General features: G+C 35.8%; 1 pseudogene; it reads left to right on the top strand.

Annotated features, from left to right (window-relative positions):
- The first annotated feature begins 450 nt into the window (after positions 1–450).
- LOC126628980 (subtilisin-like protease SBT4.3) lies at positions 451–19,134 on the top strand (annotated as a pseudogene).
- Positions 19,135–21,005: the final 1,871 nt, after the last annotated feature.

The following is a 21,005-nucleotide window of genomic DNA, read 5'->3' as shown; positions in this document are numbered from 1 at the left end:
TCTCTCTCCTCCCTCACGACACTCTCTCTCTCTCACACCCATATCGTGACGGCCAGCACGCCTTGATCCTCTGGGTCGGGGTGTGTCAGTGCGGCGAGAATATGTATGAGTTGTACATTTAAAAAAAAAAAAACGATGTTAATTTTAAATTTATTATATAGTTAGAAATTTTACTTTTAATGTGAAGTTTGCTTAAAATTGCTTGTTTTTCCCTTGACATATAATTAAAGCGGAATAAGCATGGACAGAGACATATCCTGTTTGTTTTTTTTTTTTTCATTGTCATACACAAAAAGATAGAACTTGGATTGATGAAACATCTGAGCGCACAAGAGTAATTGATTTTTTGTGTTAGTATTTCATTGTTATTAATTTTTAATATCTATAGTTTATTTTTCTGTTTTATGATTGTTGAATTTTTATTTTTAAAAATTGTATTGCAAGGCAACCATGGAGAGCAATATTCAGTCTTTGATTGAGTCTGGCCAAGAAGACAATGATGAACTTAGGACCAGAGTTTATGTCGAGACGATGGATCCTGAGAGTCATAATAAAGTCCGAGGATTTGGGCATGGGGTGACTCTTAGGACCCATCGTCTCCACATAAACTCAGGTCCTAAGTTCATCATTGTCTTCTTGGCCAGATTCATTCAAAGATTGAATATTACTCTCCATGGTTGCCTTGCAATACAATTTTTAAAAATAAAAATTCAACAATTATAAAACAGAAAAACAAACTATTGATATTAAAAATTAATAACAATGAAATACTACCACGAAAAAATCAATTACCCTGTGCGCTCAGATGTTTCATCAATCCAAGTTCTATCTTTTCGTGTATGACATTGATGAAAAAAAGAAACAGGATTTGCCTCTGCACATGCTTAATCTACTTTAATTATATGTCAATGAAAAAACAAACAATTTTAAGCAAACTTCACATTAAAAATAAAATTTCTAACAACTAGATAATAAATTTAAAATTAACTATATTTTTTTAAAATGTACAACCCATACTTGTTATCGCCGCACTCTTGCAAAAGATTTTGAACCGGTTGTGTGGTTCATTGTTTTCAATTGCCGATTAATCTTATTTTTTTCGGCAATCTCCTGAAAAATAAGGGAATTTATTAGATAAATTTAAAGGTATAACAAAATAAACCATAAAACATTTAACTTTGTTCTTTCTTCATTCCAGTATGTCACCAACTCAACCCACTGTGCAGGATTCACATTAGGAGGAGGGTTGTAGTGCTCCTCAACAGCTCTATTAGTATAATATTTTTTTTAAATCTATTTCTATGCTCTTTGTGCGCATGCTCCGCAATCTTAAGCGTCATGTGGCAGATCATAGGCATTTTCGTTATATCTTCTTCTTGAAAAATAATATTTCCCTAAATTCATAAAAAAAAAATCAAGCTAATTAATTATTGTTATAATCACTGACTTCTTCTACTATTTTCAAGTAAAAAAAAAATATCTATACCTTTATTCTATTCTAGAACACCTCCTTGTCATGTTCCTTAATCAAATGCCAATCTCTCGTCAATGGAAGATTTCTGTGATCTCTAACCTCCGCCGCTACATATTTTGAAAAAACACTGGAATTATCACTAATGCATTTTCTAGACGAATCAAATGAACAATGTTGTTCTGTCTATTTGGGAATTGAGGGTCTGCGTCTCCGTTGAGATGTTTCTTATTAATACAGAACAAACAATTAAAAACCAAGAAACAAAAATTAATTTTCAATTTAAGCATAATACTAGTTAAAAAACAAAACAGAAATTGAAATTAATAATAATTTAAAAATGAACCAGCTTCGAACTCTTCCTCTTCGAATTAGAGTTCCTCAGAATATTGATCTTCGATATGTTGATCCATAGCAAAAGTTACTGGAAGGAGAAGGAGAAAGACTGAAATAGGGGAAGAAATGGATGCACGGGGAAGAGGGAATTAAACGAAAGTGATTGCATTGATGAAATAGGGAAGAAAAGGAAATGAAAGCACATATGAAATGGGGAAAAAGGAGGTTTAAATATGGATAGTAAGTTGATGCCGGTTAAAATTGACAATAACTGCATTGACATCGAATTAATTGTACGTGGCGTCAAATTAAATGGAACTTGTGTCGGTTGAAATACGACATCTGACACACTTAACTGAAATGAATGTGGTGTCGAAGTAAATAGAAGTCGCGTCGGTTAAAACTGACACACTTGACTGAAATGCACGTGGCGTTGAAATAAATGGAGCTTGCGTCGATTCAGACCGACATGACGTCTTACTGACTGACTTTCCCGTTCCTAAGTGACCGATTGAAATTCCTTTTCCCAAGTCTGAAAGACTGACGTCGAAATAAATGGAACTTGAGTCGGTTATAACTGACGCCATATCTAACACACCTAAGATTCCTTTTCCCAATTAACATTGGCGTCGAATTAAATGCATCTGGCGTCAGATAAAACCGACACTAGCTCTGACACTGACTGACATTCCTCTTCGCAATCTATTTCCTCGTGCAAAACAAGAGGGAAAATTCCCGCCTAAAATATTTCCATTTATTCGACATAGCTGACCAATGTCGTCAGCTAAAAGTGACAGGAAACTAGTTTTTTATTTTTTTATTTTTTTATTTTTTATTTTTTTTAAGTTTGATCCAAAGAAAAAAAAATAACCAGCTGTTTTTTTTATGTTATCTCATATAACATTTTAATAATTAAAAAACTTATTATATTAACACCCTACATACTTAATACACCCCACATTTGGTTTTTCAATTAAAAGTTATTTTAATACACCCCACATACTTCCCCATAATACCCTCGCACCCCACATTTTTAATATACACCTTACATTTTCTATATACATCCCATATTTTATATACACCCCACATTTCTCAAATTTTATAAAGCTTTTAATTTGGACAAATAATGCCGACTAAGATTTTGACAAAAGATGCCCCCTGGGATTTAAAGCATATGTGGGTTGTTTTCAATTCTACCATTAAAACTCATGTCGTCTGTTTTTAATATTTTGTGTTAATTTTAGGTTTTTAATTATTCATGCAATACCTAAAAGATGAATACGAACATAGAAGCTTGAATAACGCATCAAAAGCAAGATTAAATAATTATCGATGTCGTCAAAATCACTAAAACAATTAATTTGACCTCATGTGAAGCTTTTGAAACATCAATTTCGTGTTTTATTCGTCACAAATAATTTTTCTCAATCAACATGTTTGTAGTTTCATTAGTTAGGGTTTTGTTCAGCAATGGAGGGTCGAAGGGGCTTTGATAGTTGAAGAAGATAAATAATACGTTAAAAGTGATATGGGTTGTGTGTGTATATATATATATATTAACCTGATAAGGTCAAAATTGTCATTGCATAATAGGATAAATAAGTTATTTAATACTAAATTTTAATGTGGGGTGCATTCAACATTTTGTAGGGTGCTAATATAAAAAGCCTAATTAAAATTTAACTTATATATAATATGCAATAAAAAATATATATAATTTTATGATAAAATATCATCACAAACGAATTGAAACATAGTCTAATTAATACTTAAAATACATAAAATAATTAATATATTTATTCCGTGTCATCATCTGTTAGCTCGTCGTCGGCATTGGCATAATTAACGAACTTGGTAGGCAACAATAATGATTCAAGAAAAAGAGTCTCTTCCACGCCAACCCTTGTATGGAAATTTTCATTGTCATGTATCCGATCATCCAAATTATGTATGGCACAATCATCAATTGCATCATTATCATCTAATACGTCAAACAAATCCCTCGGCTGTTTTTGAATAACTACGTGCCAATCTTTTTCAATTGTGTCCTCCATGTAAAATACTTGTAATGCTTGTGATGCTAATATGAAATAATCCTCTTTAAATCCTAATCGATTGAAGTTCACCATAGTAAATCCATATTGATCAGTCTTCCATAAGTTGGAAAATCACTTATGGTCCATAAGACGGCAGCTTTCATCGTAAAATTTTGGTTGGAATATGCATCATAAGTGGGAGTGCCCACCTCCCACAACTCATTCAACTTGTCAATCAATGGACACATGTATACATCAATCTCTTTACTAGGACTACGCGGTCCTGGTATTAACAGAGACAACAACAAATTCGATTACTTCATACACATCCAGGGCAACAAATTGTAAACAGAAAGCACTACAGGCCATGCGATATGGTCATGCCTTATTTTCCCAAAAGGTTGGCCAACCCTAATCGGACATTTCGAATTTCTGACGCAAACTCTGGATATAAATTATCCAAATGCTTCCATGCTAAAGAATTTGAAGGATGCCTCATAAACTCATCCTTAGAACATTCAATTGCGTGCCACCTCATATGTTCAGTCGTATGCTTCGACATAAAAAACCGCTTTAATCGTGCTTTTAAAGGAAAATATCACATAACCTTAGCTGCAATTTAGTTTAGTCCAATTAGGTTTCTTACAAATTTCACTTGCAACAATAAGATAATTGGGGCAAGATATTATAATTATTTCTCATCTGCGAGGGATGAATCCGGTCATGGAACCCACACTGCCTCCACGGCAGCAGGAAACCCCGTAAGGGGAGCAAGATTTTACGGACTAGCACAAGGGACTGCAAGAGGTGGAGTTCCTTCAGCGAGGATTGCTGCTTATGAAGTCTGCAAGTTTGACCAGTGCTTTTCTGCGGCAGTCTTGGCTGCATTTGACGATGCCATTGCTGATGAAGTTGACATCATTACAATTTCAATTGGAAGGACTGCCGCTCAATTTGATCAGGATGCTATAGCAATTGGAACTTTTCATGGAATGAAGAAAGGGAAACTAACCACATACTCTGCAGGAAACAGTGGTCCTGCAGAGGGTTCTGTATCAAGTGTAGCACCATGGATACTTACCGTTGCAGCAAGCACTACAGATCGCAGGATAATTGACAAAGTTATTCTTGGAGACGGAAGGACACCAATTGGGAATTCGGTGAACTCTTTCACATCAAATAGAACTAGTTATACTTTGGTATATGGAAAAGATGTTTCGGAAGGATTTTTGGTGCGTATGTGCACAAGGTTGCCTAAAAGTTGTGATTTGTCATATTTAATTTGGCATTGGCTGATTTGTAGGTCATTGCCTAACTGGAGAGACCATAGAAAAGGAGAAAAGAAATGCAGTTACAAGGAATTTATACTTATATTCGGTTGTGCTACAGAAAAAGTTTGAAATTATATAAATGTACACAGTAATCTCGCAGATATATGAGTACAGATATCAAGGGTACTTATGATGTTCTTAGACTGTCAATCAAAGACTGTATAGAGAGTATGACACAAGAAATTACCTTTGTAGGGTAAGATTAGGGTGGTGTTTTTTTACCAGATTATCTCGCTATCAATCATGAGCATACATTGAGACGTGATTTTACTTGATTAGGGGTTCCGATTTTAGTAGATAACTGTATATGGTGTTACATTTTGTGGTATGTATATCTGTTATTTTCCATCTGAGATGAAGGGTTTAAGCTAGGCTAAGGATATGATCAGGATTTTCTTGCGAGTCTCAACCCCCGTCACCAATGACCTCCAACCGCACTTCTAATGAGCAAGAGGACTACAAGGACCGTTCTTCCCATATTGGTGTGTCTGAAAAATCATTTAATGGTACTATGCTTCTGTTTGTACGTTTGCTTCTTTTTCCGGTAACCAAACAGAGGTTCTTATACTGATCTCTGAGATTGAATGTTCTGTTGCATTTTTGTTCGTTCTGTTATCTCTCGCTTCTATTTTTCTCTGCGATTTGAATAAGAGCTCTTGTAGCAGGGCTGCGTTTTATCCTTCTTCGATCACGAGCTTGATCTTCTGTATTGTTCCTTTGTTGGATTCTTTGCTGTCTTGTTTAGGATATGCTGACTTCGAAATTGTGCTTGTTGGAGTCTTAGTTATCTAATTTCTTTACCTGTTTACTCCATGCTGCGCATATTTCTGGCCGAGGTATGATTACTTTTGGTTCACTGGATTCCGTGGTTGTCATTTATATTTTAGGTTTGTTCATGACGTGTGCAACTGTAAATTTTGAGACCTGTATGCATCTGTAAATTTTGAGAGTGTTCATCTTATCTTTTGTTCTTTGGTTTGCTGTCATTTAGAATATCTCTCTTGGACATCCAAACTATGCTTGCCGACCAATTTGGGACTCTCTATTTAGAATATGAGCTAATTATGATGTCCTTTTAAAATATCTGAAAACGTTTTTCGTAAAAATATTTTTATAAACCATCCTTAATAAAATTGTTAATAAATTTTGGAAAAACATTTAAAGTATTTTTTGAAAGAATCACATAACTGATGTTTCTTGCAGAAAACACTTAAAATGATTTTGGAATCCCAAAACATTTTTTTTAAAAACCCTTTCATTTATTTTAAAACACATCCAAACGAGCTCATTTTACTCTTTTCTCTTCTGAACTTTTGGACCCTCAAAACTCTTTTACTTCTCTTTCCTTTTTTTCTCTCTCTCCATTTTCCTACACTTTCCCTCCCTCCCTCCATCGGAACCAAAACAAAAGCTGGTGAACTTGCCGGCCTCCAAAAATGCTACGTATTTTCCCCATTAATTTTTAACTTCTAGATCTACCAATATTTTTTTTTTTTGGGAGAACCTCGGCGGTACGAGGGAATTTTATTGATAAGAAAAAAGAAGTTACACCTAGACAGGGGGGGACATAAACCTAACCCCTCATAGAACAAGAGAAAAGAAATACAAAAGAAAAAGGGGGGGGACATGCACCTTACCCCTTTTGAGAAAGGAAATGCCGGAAAAAGAGGGGGGGACATAGACCGTACCCCTCTTGGAAAAGAAAATACAAGGAAAAGACTAGGCGGACATAAGCCCAAACCCCTCTATAAACCTTAAAAGGTAATAACCTGCAAAACAAACTGCAAAACAAAAGGGAATCCAAAAAGGTTAGGAAAAGAAAGGAGAAAACACATCAAGAAGAGGAGACAAACCTGTAGGTTGGCATGCCCAAGAAATCTGAGTGCAGAGGAGGGAGGATCTCAATTGGGGGAGTGGAATGCCAGACAAGTGAAGATGATAGAAGCCCTAAATTGGCTAATTTGTCAGCAACAGCATTCCCTTCTCGAAAAATATGAGAGCAACGAAAAACCATGTTCTGCAAAAGGAGAGTACAATTGTTCCAGCGTGTCTGGAGCGACCAAGGGGGAGAGAAAGATCCAGAAGCAAAACATGATATTACACTCGAAGAGTCGCTTTCAAGCCATAAATTTTGCCAGCCTCGCGCGTGGGCCAATTCGACAGCAAGGATGACAGCATGGAGCTCCGCATAGAAAGAAGTACGATGGCCCAAGCTTAGGGAGAAACCACCAAGAAAATAACCCGCAGAATCTCGAAAAACCCCGCCACATGCCGCAGGACCCGGATTACCTTTAGCAAGGCCATCAGTATTCACTTTGACCCAAGAAGAAGGAGGGGGGTGCCAAAGAACAGGGACAATAGAAGGAGCTTTACAGGGGTTAGGCGATATTCCAAGAGAGACTAAAAGTTGCCGATCCAAAGTGCCTCGTACATGGCCAGGGGTGAGAGCTCCAACCTGCCTAATCCAGGCCGAGGTGGAGTGGCAGAGACGTGAGAATGAGGGAGGTTTGCCTTCAAACTTCACTTTATTACGCATCTTCCAAATAGCCATGAGTAAGAAAAACCCTGAAGCTAGCCAGACATTGCGAAGATGTGGAGAGAACCGCTTTGACAGAAAATCAAGCCATAGATCAGAGAGGGAGCCCATAGGTTGAATAATAGTGCCAAATTGGGTAGCTAGCCAACGCCAAGCACATTGTGCAAAGTCACAGCTAGAAAATAAGTGGTCAATAGATTCAGAATTCTTGTGACATAGTTGGCATATTGGAGCCAGCGGGATGCCTCGGCGCTGAAGTTGATCCTCCGTTGGGAGCTTGTTGAAAAGAATCTTCCAAACTAAAATAGAGTAACGAGGTGGGATGAAAGGACGCCAGATAATGGAAGCCCAACTCTTGACAGGAAACCGATGACGAACAATTTCATAGCCATCGGAAAAAGAAAAACCACCAGAAGTAGAAGCTTCCCAAATTAAAACGTCCTTATCCTCATCAATTGGAAGAGGCATTTCTAAAATCTCTTTAGTTAGGTCTGGGAAAGTAGAAGAAAAGATAGAAGGAATAACCCATTGTCCCATACGAATAATATTTGAGACCTTAGTACGAGATAGAGAAGGGGCAATCTCTGTTGCACCAACGACGTCCACAATAGGCTTATCCAGCCATTTATCAACCCAAAGGGAAGTAGTAGAACCATTTCCAATCACCCAACGACAATTCTAGATCTACCAATATGTTTTTTGAGATGGAAGATAATTTCTCTAAGCTTATGATTACATTGAGGGAGGGGGAATCAAATGATCTACGTGTGGTATAAATGCAAATGCTCTTCACTACTTGAATTACAAGCTACATAATTTAGAGATTTGTCTTTTTTTCTTTCAGAAATTTAGCGTAACTGAAATGCGACTATTGGTTAGTTTTTTGTTGTTTTTGTAATTCTAAATGTATGGGTGATGGTGTTATTTATCTTGTTTTGTTTGTGCCTTTGGGGACTTCTTGTCCACTTTTGTATTTTTATTGTTTATTTGCAATAAAAATTTGTTTCATCATAAAATATAAAAATAAAAAATAAAAAAAAAATTTACAAACTACTGACGGTGATACGTGGACAACACTTCTTTCTTGTGTTTGATGAGCATATGGGCAACAATCTATGGGTTTTATCTTGGGTGTTCTATTTTGAGATTTTGTGTACAAAGATTGAGTGTTGCGTGATAATATTAACTTCTCACGAGAATTGCAATATTTTGAGATTTTGTGTACAAAAACAACCTTGTTGAATAAAATCTAGTTATGCATTTTTGTTTTAGGCCTCGGTTTGTATTGGGATGATTTTCAATTTAGTTTGAGTTGTTTGGTAAAAAGTAAGAGCTTCTCACGAATTTGACCTGTCAAACATACTAACGTTCATCGCTTGTTTCTTTGACGAGCCAAGCTTTGGCTAATCAAACAAAGATTGAACCTAAGTTCAAGTTGTTTCGAGCCGATTTATAATCCTAATTTTTCATGTTCTGAATGAATAACGATAGCAAAATATTTGAATACAAGATTTTATGCATCAGTTATATATAAAAGGAAATTGTTGGTATGAGAATCAGGTATGAATCCCTCTATATTATTATATGGGTAGCGTCATTTAAATACCAATTTTATCTCTCACACATTCTTAATTAATTTTTTTCCATTAACCTTATTCAACGAATTTGATCTAACGGCCGAAAATTAGATGTCTTGGAGGAAGCATATAAGGCAAACAAGCCTTCTAGAGTTGAATCTATACTGCATTGGAAAGTTCCTCCTCCAGTTCAGTGTCGTTAATTTCCTTCTCCTTAATTATTTCGTACCTTTGTACACTTCTGTGTAGTTAGCCTGAAAATACGTACCAAATTCAATGAATTTGCAACTATAGAAATTATTAGTGCTATTATTTCGTTTTTAAATTATTTTTATTATCTTTGGTTTGTGTTTTGTAGTTTGATTAATATTATGTTTAAATTGAAAATTGATTTTTATTTCTCGAAGTTAAATATCCTTTGATTTTTAAATATGCATCACAAATGTTTTTCGATATTAATAAAGAACATCTTAACGGAAATCTCGCGAACCCTCAATACCAAAAGAGAAAAAAAAACAAAACACACTCGTTCATTTATTATCCAGGGCGCTACACTTGATACGGTACCCAGAGAGGGACCACTGTTGCCCGCAGATTGTGCAGTGAGTATCCCCTTCTTCATCGCATGAAAAGATCCAATTGCTATAGCGTCCAGGTTAAAAGCACTGGGAGTATTGCTTCCAACTGCAATTGCAAAAATGTCAACTCCATCGGCAATAGCGCCATCAAAAGTAGCCAAGATACCTAGAATGCTTAAATATTTTGAAACGGTGGTGTCGGTTTAAACCGACAGAATCAATTAAGTGTCAGTGACGAGTGTCGGTTGTAGGAATAATGAACTGGGTAGAAGAGCGTTAGTGGGTGACAGTTGGTGTCAGTTTTTATTAACATATATTTGTCAATTGCAGTGTGTCAGTGAGGAGTGTCGCTTTTAAGCGACGTGATATAGTGGGTGACAGTTGGTATCAGTTTTTATTAACATATATTTGTCATTGCAGTGTGTCAGTAAGGGTGTCATTTTTAATGATCGTTAATTGCAGTGTGTCAGTGTAGAGTGTCGTTTTTAATCGACGTGATGTCAGTGGATGACAGTTGATGTCAGTTTTTATATTAACATATATTTGTCATCGCAGTGTGTCAGTGAGGAACGTCCTTTTAACCGACGTGGTCGTTAATTACAGTGTGTCAGTGAAAGGTGTCGGTTGTAGCCAACGAAATAGTGAATTGGTAGAGACATGTCAATAGGTCACAGTTGGTGTCGGCTTTTTACTACCGACGGAAGGTTTTCACCCGTAATAAAACTCCTTTCTTCCCCCATTTCCTTTGTGCGCCCCTTGTGCTCCTCTTTTCCTTCTTCCCTGCTTATTTTTCTTCAGTTCTCTCTCTCCTTCTGCTTCCAGCAGCCTTTGCCATGGATGAACAATTCGAAGAACAACATTTTGTGGAGCAACAATTTGAAGAAGAAGAGTTCCTAGTTCGTTTTTAAATTATTTTTATTATCTTCAATTTGTGTTTTGTAGTTTGACTAATTCCCTCTTCCTCGTGCGTCTCTTTCTTCCCAATTTCAGTCTTTCTCCTTCTCTTCCCAGTAACTTTTGCTATGGATCAACGCTTCGAAAATCAACATTATGAGGAACTCCAATTCAAAAAAGAAGAGTTCGAAGCTAGTTCACTTTTAAATTATTATTATTGTTATTATTAATTTCAGTTTCTGTTTTGTTTTTTAATTGGTATTATGCTTAAATTGAAAATTAATTTTTGCTTTTTGGTTTTTAATTGTTCATTCTCTATTAGTTAGGAACATTTCAACGGAGACGCGGACCCTTAATTCCTAAATGAACGAAACGGCCTTGTTCATTTGTTTCGTTTGGAAAATGAATTAGTGATAGTTTTAGTGGTTTTTCAAAATATGTAGCGGCGGAGGTTAGATATCATAAAAATTTTCAGTTGACGAGTGATAGACGTTTGATTAAGGAACATGACACGAAAGTGTTTTGGAATAGAATAAGGGTATAAATATTTTTTTTACTTGAAAATAATAGAATAAGTCAGTGAGTCTAATAATAATAATTAATTAGTTTGAATTTTTTATGAATTTAGGAAGGATTATTTTTCAAGAATAAGATATAACGAAATTGCTTATGATTTGTCACATGACGCTTTAGATTGCAGAGCATGTGCATAAAGAGCATAAAAATAATTTAAAAAATTATTATACTAATAGAGCAGTCGAGGAGCATTACAATCCTCCACTTGATGTGAATTCTGCATAGTGGGTTGACGATGAGTTGGTAGCATACTGGAATAAAGAAAGAACAAGGATAAACGTTTTATGGTTTATTTTGTTATACCTTTAAATTTGTCTGATAAATCCCTTATGTTTCAGGAGATTGCCGAAAAAAATAAGATTAATCGACAGTTGAAAAAAATGAACCATACAACCGGTTCAAAATCTTTTGCAAGAGTGCGGCAAGAATATGCATAAGTTGTACATTACTTTTTCAAAAGATTTTGAACCGGTTGTATGGTTCATTGTTTTCAATTGCCGATTAATCTTATTTTTTTTCAGCAATCTCCTGAAACATAAGGAATTTATTGGACAAATTTAAAGGTATAACAAAATAAACCATAAAACGTTTATCCTTGTTATTTCTTTATTCCAGTATGCTACCAACTCATCGTCAACCCACTATGCAGGATTCACATAAGGTGGAGAATTGTAATGCTCCTCGACTGCTCTATTAGTATAATAATTTTTTAAATTATTTTTATGCCCTTTATGCGCATGCTCTGCAATCTGAAGCGTCATGTGACAAATCATAAGCAATTTCGCTATATCTTATTCTTGAAAAATAATAATTCCGAAATTCATTAAAAATTCAAACTAATTTATTATTATTAGACTCACTGACTTATTCTATTATTTTCAAGTAAAAAAAATATTTATACCCTTATTCTATTCCAAAACACTTTCGTGTCATGTTCCTTAATCAAACGCTAATCTCTCGTCAACTGAAGATTTTAATGATCTCTAACATCTGTCGCTACATATTTTGAAAAAACACTAGAATTATCACTAATTCATTTTCCAGACGAAACAAATGAACAAGGTTGTTTTGTCCATTTGGAAATTGAAGGTCCGCTTCTTTGTTGAGATGTTCCTTACTAATACAGAACAAACAATTAAAAACCAAGAAACATAAATCAATTTTCAATTTAAGCATAATACTAGTTTAAATACAAAATCGAAACTAAAATTAATAATAATAATAATTTAAAAATGAACCATCTTCGAACTCTTCCTCTTCGAATTGGAGTTCCTGATAATGTTGATCTTCGATATGTTGATCCCTAGCAAAAGTTACTGGAAGGAGAAAGACTGAAATAGGGGAAGAAAGGGATGCACGGGGAAGATAGAATTAAACGAAATTGATTGCACTGATGAAATGGGGAAGAAAGGGGTTTAAATATGGATAGTAAGTTGGCATCGGTTAAAACCAATAGTAATTGCACTGACGTCGAATTAATTGTATGTGGCGTCGAATTAAATGGAACTTGTGTCAGTTGAAATCGACAAGACATCTGACACACTTGACTGAAATGAACATGGCATCGAAATAAATCGAAGTCGTGTCGGTTAAAGCCGACATGATGTCTGACACACTTGACTAAAATGCACATGGTGTCTAAATAAATGGAGCTTGCGTCGGTTAAGATCGACATGACGTCTAACTGGCTGACTTTACCCTTCCCAAGTGATTAACTGAAATTCCTCTTCCCAAGTTTGACAGACTGACGTCGAAATAAATGGAACTTGTGTCGGTTATAACCAACGCCATATCTGACACACCTGACATTCTTTTTCCCAATTAACATTGGCGTTGAATTAAATGTATCTGGCATCGAATAAAACCGACACTAGCTCTGACACTGACTGACATTCCTCTTCCAAATCTATTTTCGCGTGGAAAACTGGAGGGAAAATTCCCGCCTAAAATATTTCAATTTATTCGACACAGCTGACCAATGGTTTAGCCGTCGGCTAAAAGCAATAGGAAACTTTTATTTTTTTATTTTTTAATTTAATCTATAGAAGAAATATGACCAAGTGTTTTTTTATGTTCTCTCATATAACATTTTAATAATTAAAATTTAACTTATATATAATACGCAATAAAAAACGAAAATATAATTTTATCATAAAATATCATCACAAACAAATTGAAACATAGTCTAATTAATACTAAAATAATTAATATATTTATTCTGTGTCATCATATGTTAGCTTGTCGTCGGCATTGGTGTAATTAACGAACTCGGTAGGCAACGGTAATGATTCATGAAAAGGAGTCTCTTCCACACCAACTCTTGTATGGAAATTTTCATTGTCAAGTATCTGATCATCCAAATTAGGTATGGTATAATCATCAATTGCATCACTATCCTCTAATACATCAAACAAATCCCTCGGCTGCGTTCGAACAACTACGTGCCAATCCTTTTCAATTGTGTCATCCACATAAAATACTTGTAATGTTTGTGAAGCTAATATGAAATGATACTCTTTAAATCCTAATTGATTGAAGTTCGTCATAGTAAATCCATATTGATCGGTCTTCCATAAGCCGGAAAATTAATCATGGTCCATAAGACGACAACCTTCATCATAAAATTTTGGTTGGAACACGCATCATTAGTGGGAGTGCCCACATCCCACAACTCATTCAACTCGTCAATCAATGGACGCATGTACACATCAATCACTTTACCAAGATTGCGCAGTCCTGGTATTAACAAAGACAACAACAAATTCGATTGCTTCATATACTCATGCCTCATTTTCCCAAAAGGATTAAATCCATCACTAGCCAACCCTAATTAGACATTTCGAATTTCTGACGCAAAGATATAAATTATCCCAATGCTTCCATGCTAGAGAATATGAAGGATGCCTCATAAACTCATCCTTAGGACATTCAGTTGCGTGCTACCTCATATGTTCAGCCGTATGCTTCGACATAAAAAACCGCTTCAATCATGCTTTTAAAGGAAAATACCACATAACCTTAGCTACAATTTTTTTTCCTTGAGCTATCCTCTGCGTTGGTAATTTTATATCTTGATTTACCACAAACCAAGCACACGGTCAACTAACAAGTGTCTTTCCAATGGATCATGCAATCATTGGGACGACACACATCAATCTTCACATACGTCATACCCAAGTCATTTATAAGGTTTTTTTCTTTATAACAGGATTCAGGCAAACAATTCCCTTCAGGCAACATTCTTTTAATTAACTCGAGTAATGTGGTGAAGATCTCGTCTGGCATTCCCGCTAAACACTTGATCTAATACAGACTTACAGCCACTTCTAATTTCTTAAACTCCTTACAACCTGCCCACACATCTTGATCTGCCTCTTTAAGCAACCTAAAAAAAGTCTCCACCTCTTCTAGACGCCTTTCCCCAATAGGGGGTTCAGTAGATGACCCAACACCTTTTTCTATTAATGGTTCGAAAAATACATCATTAAGAAAATCATGCATACTAGTCACCTCATCTTCTGTTTCTTCTTCTCCAATTGCCACATTTTGCTCTCCAATGTTGGGCTCACCATGATGTCGCCACCAAGCATTTTTATAATCTTTATCCATATCATACAATACGAGATGTTCAACAATAGTGTTCCTAACAAAAGTATATCGATTATAATATCTTTTGCAAGGACATCTAAACTTATCGGGGCCAACACCATTTGCAACCGCTTGATCCAAAAATTAATTAATTCCAGTTGTATACGCTTCCAAATTTCGGGGTATCGTCAACTAACTCTTGTCCATGTTTTACCACTTACGAGGGCTACAATCTTCTCTATCATGTAGGCATAACTATTAGAATTTTCAAATTCTATCTTTCAACCCTCAAACTCTATCACGATTGCAATCTTTTAATTTCCAACACCTATTTTAGTAAAAAATAAAAATAAAAATAAAAATAAAATAACAACAAAAAGTTATCAAAATTATGCTCATCTAATCTTGATTGTTTGTTAAATTCAAATTTTGTATATCCTCATAACAATTAGAGTGCAAAAAAAAAATTAATTTAACATAATATATTCCTATATTACTAAATATTATTACAAGTCCACAACACTTACTAAATATTTTTCAATGATTTTGAATTTATAGTGAACTTAAAAGAAAAGGAAAATGGTTAACTATGTGTTTTAGTCTTACATGCTTATAGACTTCAAGGGGTGAGGGATACTGGGCCACAACACTTACTAATACCATTTTGTCACATCCCAGCCCGGCTCCACCATAGCAAGATATTGTTCGCTTTGGACCACGCCCTCACATATTTATTCTTGGGTTTCGGCACGAGAACTTCTTAGGGGGTCATCCATCTTAGGACTGCTTTCGCCCAAACTCATTTAACTTCAGAGTTCTTATCGGATCTGGAGCCAGTGAGTTCCCAAAACGCGTTTTGTAATAGGAGGTGAGCATGTACATATAAGGCCAAAGACCAACCTTCACCCTGCCAATGTGGGATCTCACAATCCACCCCCCTTAGGAGCCTGATGTCCTCGTCGGCACACTCGAACGGACGGTGAGTCTGGCTCTGATACCAAATTGTCACATCCTAGCTCGACTCCACCGTGACACGATATTGTCCGCTCTGGGTTTACCATTCCCTCACGGTTTTGTTTTTGGGTTTCGAGACGAGAACTTCCTAGAGGGGTCACCCATCCTATGACTGTTATCGCCCAAACACGCTTAACTTCGAAGTTCTTATGGGATCCGGAACCAGTGAGTTCCCAAAAGGCCTCGTGCTATATGGAGGTGGACATGTACATATAAGGAACATCACTCCCCTCTCCATTGGTCGATGTGGGATGTTACAATTTGACTAAACATTTATTAATTTAACATAAATCATAGATATTTATCTAAATACTTAAATTAGAAATTTTAAATAAATAAACTTGTGGATTTTACAATTTAAAAATTAAGGAATTTAGTGATAGAAGCCTGAATTATGGAAGAATTTTGTCATCGAACAATTCTTTATATACTCAACCAGCTCAAATGAAATCCCTACAAAATTAAGTTTTGAACAAAAATTAAACATAAGAGGAGAAAACAAAAATACTAGAAGCAAGAAAAACTTACTATGAAGAATAAGGAATTAATGAAGTTGGAAGAACAAATAAGAAAGATGCGAAAGAGGAAGAAGAAAACACGGGGAATGATATATAAAGGACACCAATATGTCGCCTACAACCGACACCAGGTTTCAAAATATTTAAAAACAATCATTAGTGTTGGGTAGAATTGACACCATTCTTCTTTTAACCGACACTAACTTTATGTTGGTTACAAGCGACATGGTTTTCTTTTTATACACACCACTATTTAAAAAATATTAAAATCTATGTCGGTTACAAGTGACATTAACAATTTATGTCGGTTATAAGCAACGTAGACAGTTTATATCGTTTAGTAATTTCGACACCATGTTAAGAAGGTGTCGGAAATGTCTTATCTGCCAGTATGTTATATAAAACCGACACCAACCACCAACACAATAAGCCACTTTTGTAGTAGTGATAGTGCCCACATTAAAATAAATTGCATCAATCACCATACAAATTTTATACATTCTTAAAGCATTAGGATTTTTTATTAATTCATCGGACCTAGGGCTTGCTAACATGGCTTTGATACCAAATGTTGGAAAAACCTTAGTTATTAGCATGCATACTAGTCACGATTTGAAATTAGGTAAGAAAGACTTACCTGATGCAGCCATGGTTATTGTTAACACACTTAAGAATTCTTCTACTCACTCAAGACCTTATGTTCCAATGGTGATAGAACCCTAATTGCAGAACCTTTTCTTTGTGAGCAGGGAGTCCTTTTATAAGTATAACCTTTGCCAACTTCCATCTAACATGGAGTGTTGGTTCTTTACAATTAGTTGCAGTTTCATATTGCAAGTTGTTTCCTGATCACAATCACCACATATTCCTTGATTATAGGAAGCAGTTTTACACGTTTACAACTCCCACCATTTTGTACAATTGGCAACTGCATTTCTTCCTTATACAATTTAGTTTAGTCCAGTTAGTTTTCTTACAAATTTCACTTGCAACAATAAAATAATTGGAGCGTGATATTATAATTATTTCTCATCTGCGAGGGATGAATCCGGTCATGGAACCCACACTGCCTGCACGGCAGCAGGAAACCCCATAAGGGGAGCAAGATTTTACGGACTAGCACAAGGTACTTCAAGAGGTGGAGTTCCTTCAGCGAGGATTGCTGCTTATGAAGTCTGCGAGTTTGACCAATGCTTTTCTGCGGCAGTCTTGGCTGCATTTGACGATGCCATTGCTGATGGAGGTGACATCATTACAATTTCAATTGGAAGGACTGCCGCTTAATTTGATAGCAATTGGAACTTTTCATGCAATGAAGAAAGGGATACTAACCACACATTCTGCAGGCAACAGTGGTCCTGCAGAGGTTTCTGTATCAAGTGTAGCACCATGGATACTTACCGTTGCAGCGAGCACTACAGATCGCAGGATCATTAACAATGTTATTCTTTGAGACGGAAGGACACTAATTGGGAATTCGGTGAACTCTTTCACATCAAATAGAACTAGTTTTCCTTTCGTATATGGAAAAGATGTTTCAGAAGGATGTTTTGGTGCGTATTGTGCACAGGCTGCCTAAAAAGTAGTTTAGTTAAGGAAAAGATTGTGGTGTGTGATTCATACAATGGAGATAGTGAAGCTCGTCGAGCCGGTGCACAAGGTGCTATTTTAACCAATTGGAATAACGAAGCTTCTATTGTCCCACTACCTGCAACAACTTTAAGTAGTGAAGATAATTATGCGGTCAAGTCCTACATCAACTCAACAACAGCCGCTCGAGCCAACATATTAAAAACCGAAGCAATAAAAGATCACGCTGCACCTGTTGTTGCTTCCTCTTCTTCGTTGGGCCAAATTTAATTTTACCTGAAATTATCAAGCCAGATATAACTGCCCCAGGGGTGAATATCTTGGCTGCATTTTCGCCTGTCGCTCGTGTAACAGATACCCCTGAAGACAAAAGGCATGCAAAATACAGTTTTCTGTCTGGAACCTCCATGTCTTGCCCCCACGCGCTGGTTCCGCAGGATATGTTCGAACATTCCACCCTGATTGGTCTCCTCCGGCCATCAAATAATCTCTTATGACCACAGCCTGGCCTCTGAATGATACTGAAAATTCTCCTGGTGAATTTGCTCATGGATCTGAACACATAAATCCCATAAAAGCTATAAATCCAGGGCTTGTGCACGAAGCTTCTAAAGACGATTACATAAAGTTGCTCTGCTCGATCTTGGATGAGGCCAGAGTTAAACTTATATCGGGAAATAACATCACTTGTCCTACAGGCTCTGAGAAAGGGTTGTCAAAGGATCTCAATTACCCTTGTCCTACAGGCTCTGAGAAAGGGTTGTCAAAGGATCTCAATTACCCTTCGCTGGCTGGTATCGTTTCACCAGGAGCATCATTTTCTATTAAAATAAACAGAACAGTTAGAAATTTGGCCTTGCAAACTCTACTTACAAGGCCAAAAGCCTCCAAAATTCGGAAGTTGACATCAAAGTGGTGCCTCAAGTTCTTTCTTTCAAGTCATTGATCGAGGAGAAGACTTTCACTGTGACCGTTGTTGGAAGAGGCTTGCCAGATAAAGCACACGTGTCTGCGTCACTGGTTTGGTCCGATGGAACTCATATCATCAGAAGTCCAATTCTCGTGCGTAGCGTACACAATTCATCATAAGATACTGACAACTTCACTTTATTATCTAGACATTCGTTGTTGCAAAGGAAATTTTCTTGTATGCGACACATTTTGCGAACTGCTTGTTTCGTTTGTGTGTTAAATAAAAGCAAACTGCAGAGGATTTGTTGCTAGAAAACCTGATCAAGATTATCCAAAGGAAAATATGTTTGTTAATCCAAATTTACCAACAAACAATTTTACTTACTGCACTCTTTTGTATACAATCAAATATATTTCATACTACAATACCAAACATGGTAAATTTTGATAAGACAAATGCCAAACCTGATCAACTTGAGCAAAACAATGAACAAATCTTTTGCTAAGAAACAATGAAAAAAATCACTGGATAAACCAATGCTAAAGCCTAAGAGAAATACGATCCTGTGCAATGGCGTGTTTTAGGTGTAGCCGTGAAGGGTTTAAATTTTTCAGGTTTTGGGTTGAGTCTTTTGATTTTGTTTCAGTGTTTAGGGTTGATATATAGTTAAAAAAATGCATGCATAGACTTAACGGGGAATGATACGTATTTTTTGTTTGTTCAAAGGATGATACATATTCTACTTTAACTAATACAAATTTAGTGGAGCGGAATTCAATGCACAGGTAGAGTACATTGGCTCTAGTTAATTCTACTATGCTCATGTCAACGCGAATGATTTCGTATATAATATCAACATAAATAATACAAAACAGTCAATAGGAGAGGATTTGGGTGCAGCGTCAATTCATACAGCTGCAATTCAGATAACTTTGTTCATGTTGGCAGCCCTACGATGTGACCATGTGTGATTCTAATTAAAATTGGAACTGAAATTGAAAATTTATTAATTGAATTATGGCTTTTGGAAACGAAGAATAAAAAGAAAGATTTCGAACAATTGTTCATCCTGCAGATGGAAAGAAGTTAATTTTCATAAACCGTGGAAATTCTGGTCAAGGGATAAAATATATTCCAAAATATATTATATATTCATTGTTAAAGGAAAGAAAATTATACAGATGAGATTTTTGATGTTCCTCAACCAACTATAAAGTAGTCGTCCATGGTCACAATTTTCATCATCGAAACAAAAACAATGGCAAAGAACGGAGCTCTCCTGGTTGCTTATGCATTCTCAATTATTCTCATACTCGGTATGAGCTTACCGTGTGAAGCCGTTGATCAGGAAGATAGAAAGATATAGACTAAATTTATAAACTAAATGACATAAAAGTTTATGATTGATTTATTACTTAAATATTGATTAACGTACTTATTTCTTATTGGTAACAACACCTCATTTCCTAAGAAAGAGATTTTATTGTTTACTTGGCATCACTTACTAAGGATGAGATTTTATCACTCATTCATCACAATATATTTTAGAATAAATATTTAGGTACGCTGATTGGATTTTAATATTATTTCGGTACACTTTGTGTTCTTTATTGTGTATTGGTATATACATTTCGGTATATTAATATATTATTGTGAAATCCCGTCCTGAATTTGTTGTATTTTCATATTGTTGGACTTATGAAATTACCATTGTACCCTTGAGTTGACTTTCGTTGACCGTCTTGTCGAAACGCGTAGTTTTAATTTAAATAATTTATTCGTATCGTACTCATCGTCACGAACACGTAGGCGCGAATATATTCAAAATTGGATGTATAACGAAGATTCTATGTTCGAACCGTCGAATGTTTTCAGATATTTGTGGTTTGTTTTATACATTCTTAAATCGCGAATCAAGAGGACCCACTTAGGATTCTTGTCCGCTTAGCCTTACCCAATCCAGATACCCCCTACCTTTTTCAGATTTTCTTATTTTCTTTAAAACACACACACACTCTCTCTCTCACAACTCTCTCATCTCTCTCTC

The sequence above is a fragment of the Malus sylvestris genome, chromosome 7 (assembly GCF_916048215.2).
Source record: "Malus sylvestris chromosome 7, drMalSylv7.2, whole genome shotgun sequence".
NCBI lineage: Eukaryota > Viridiplantae > Streptophyta > Magnoliopsida > Rosales > Rosaceae > Malus > Malus sylvestris.
This window is presented reverse-complemented; position numbering and strand designations above follow the sequence as displayed.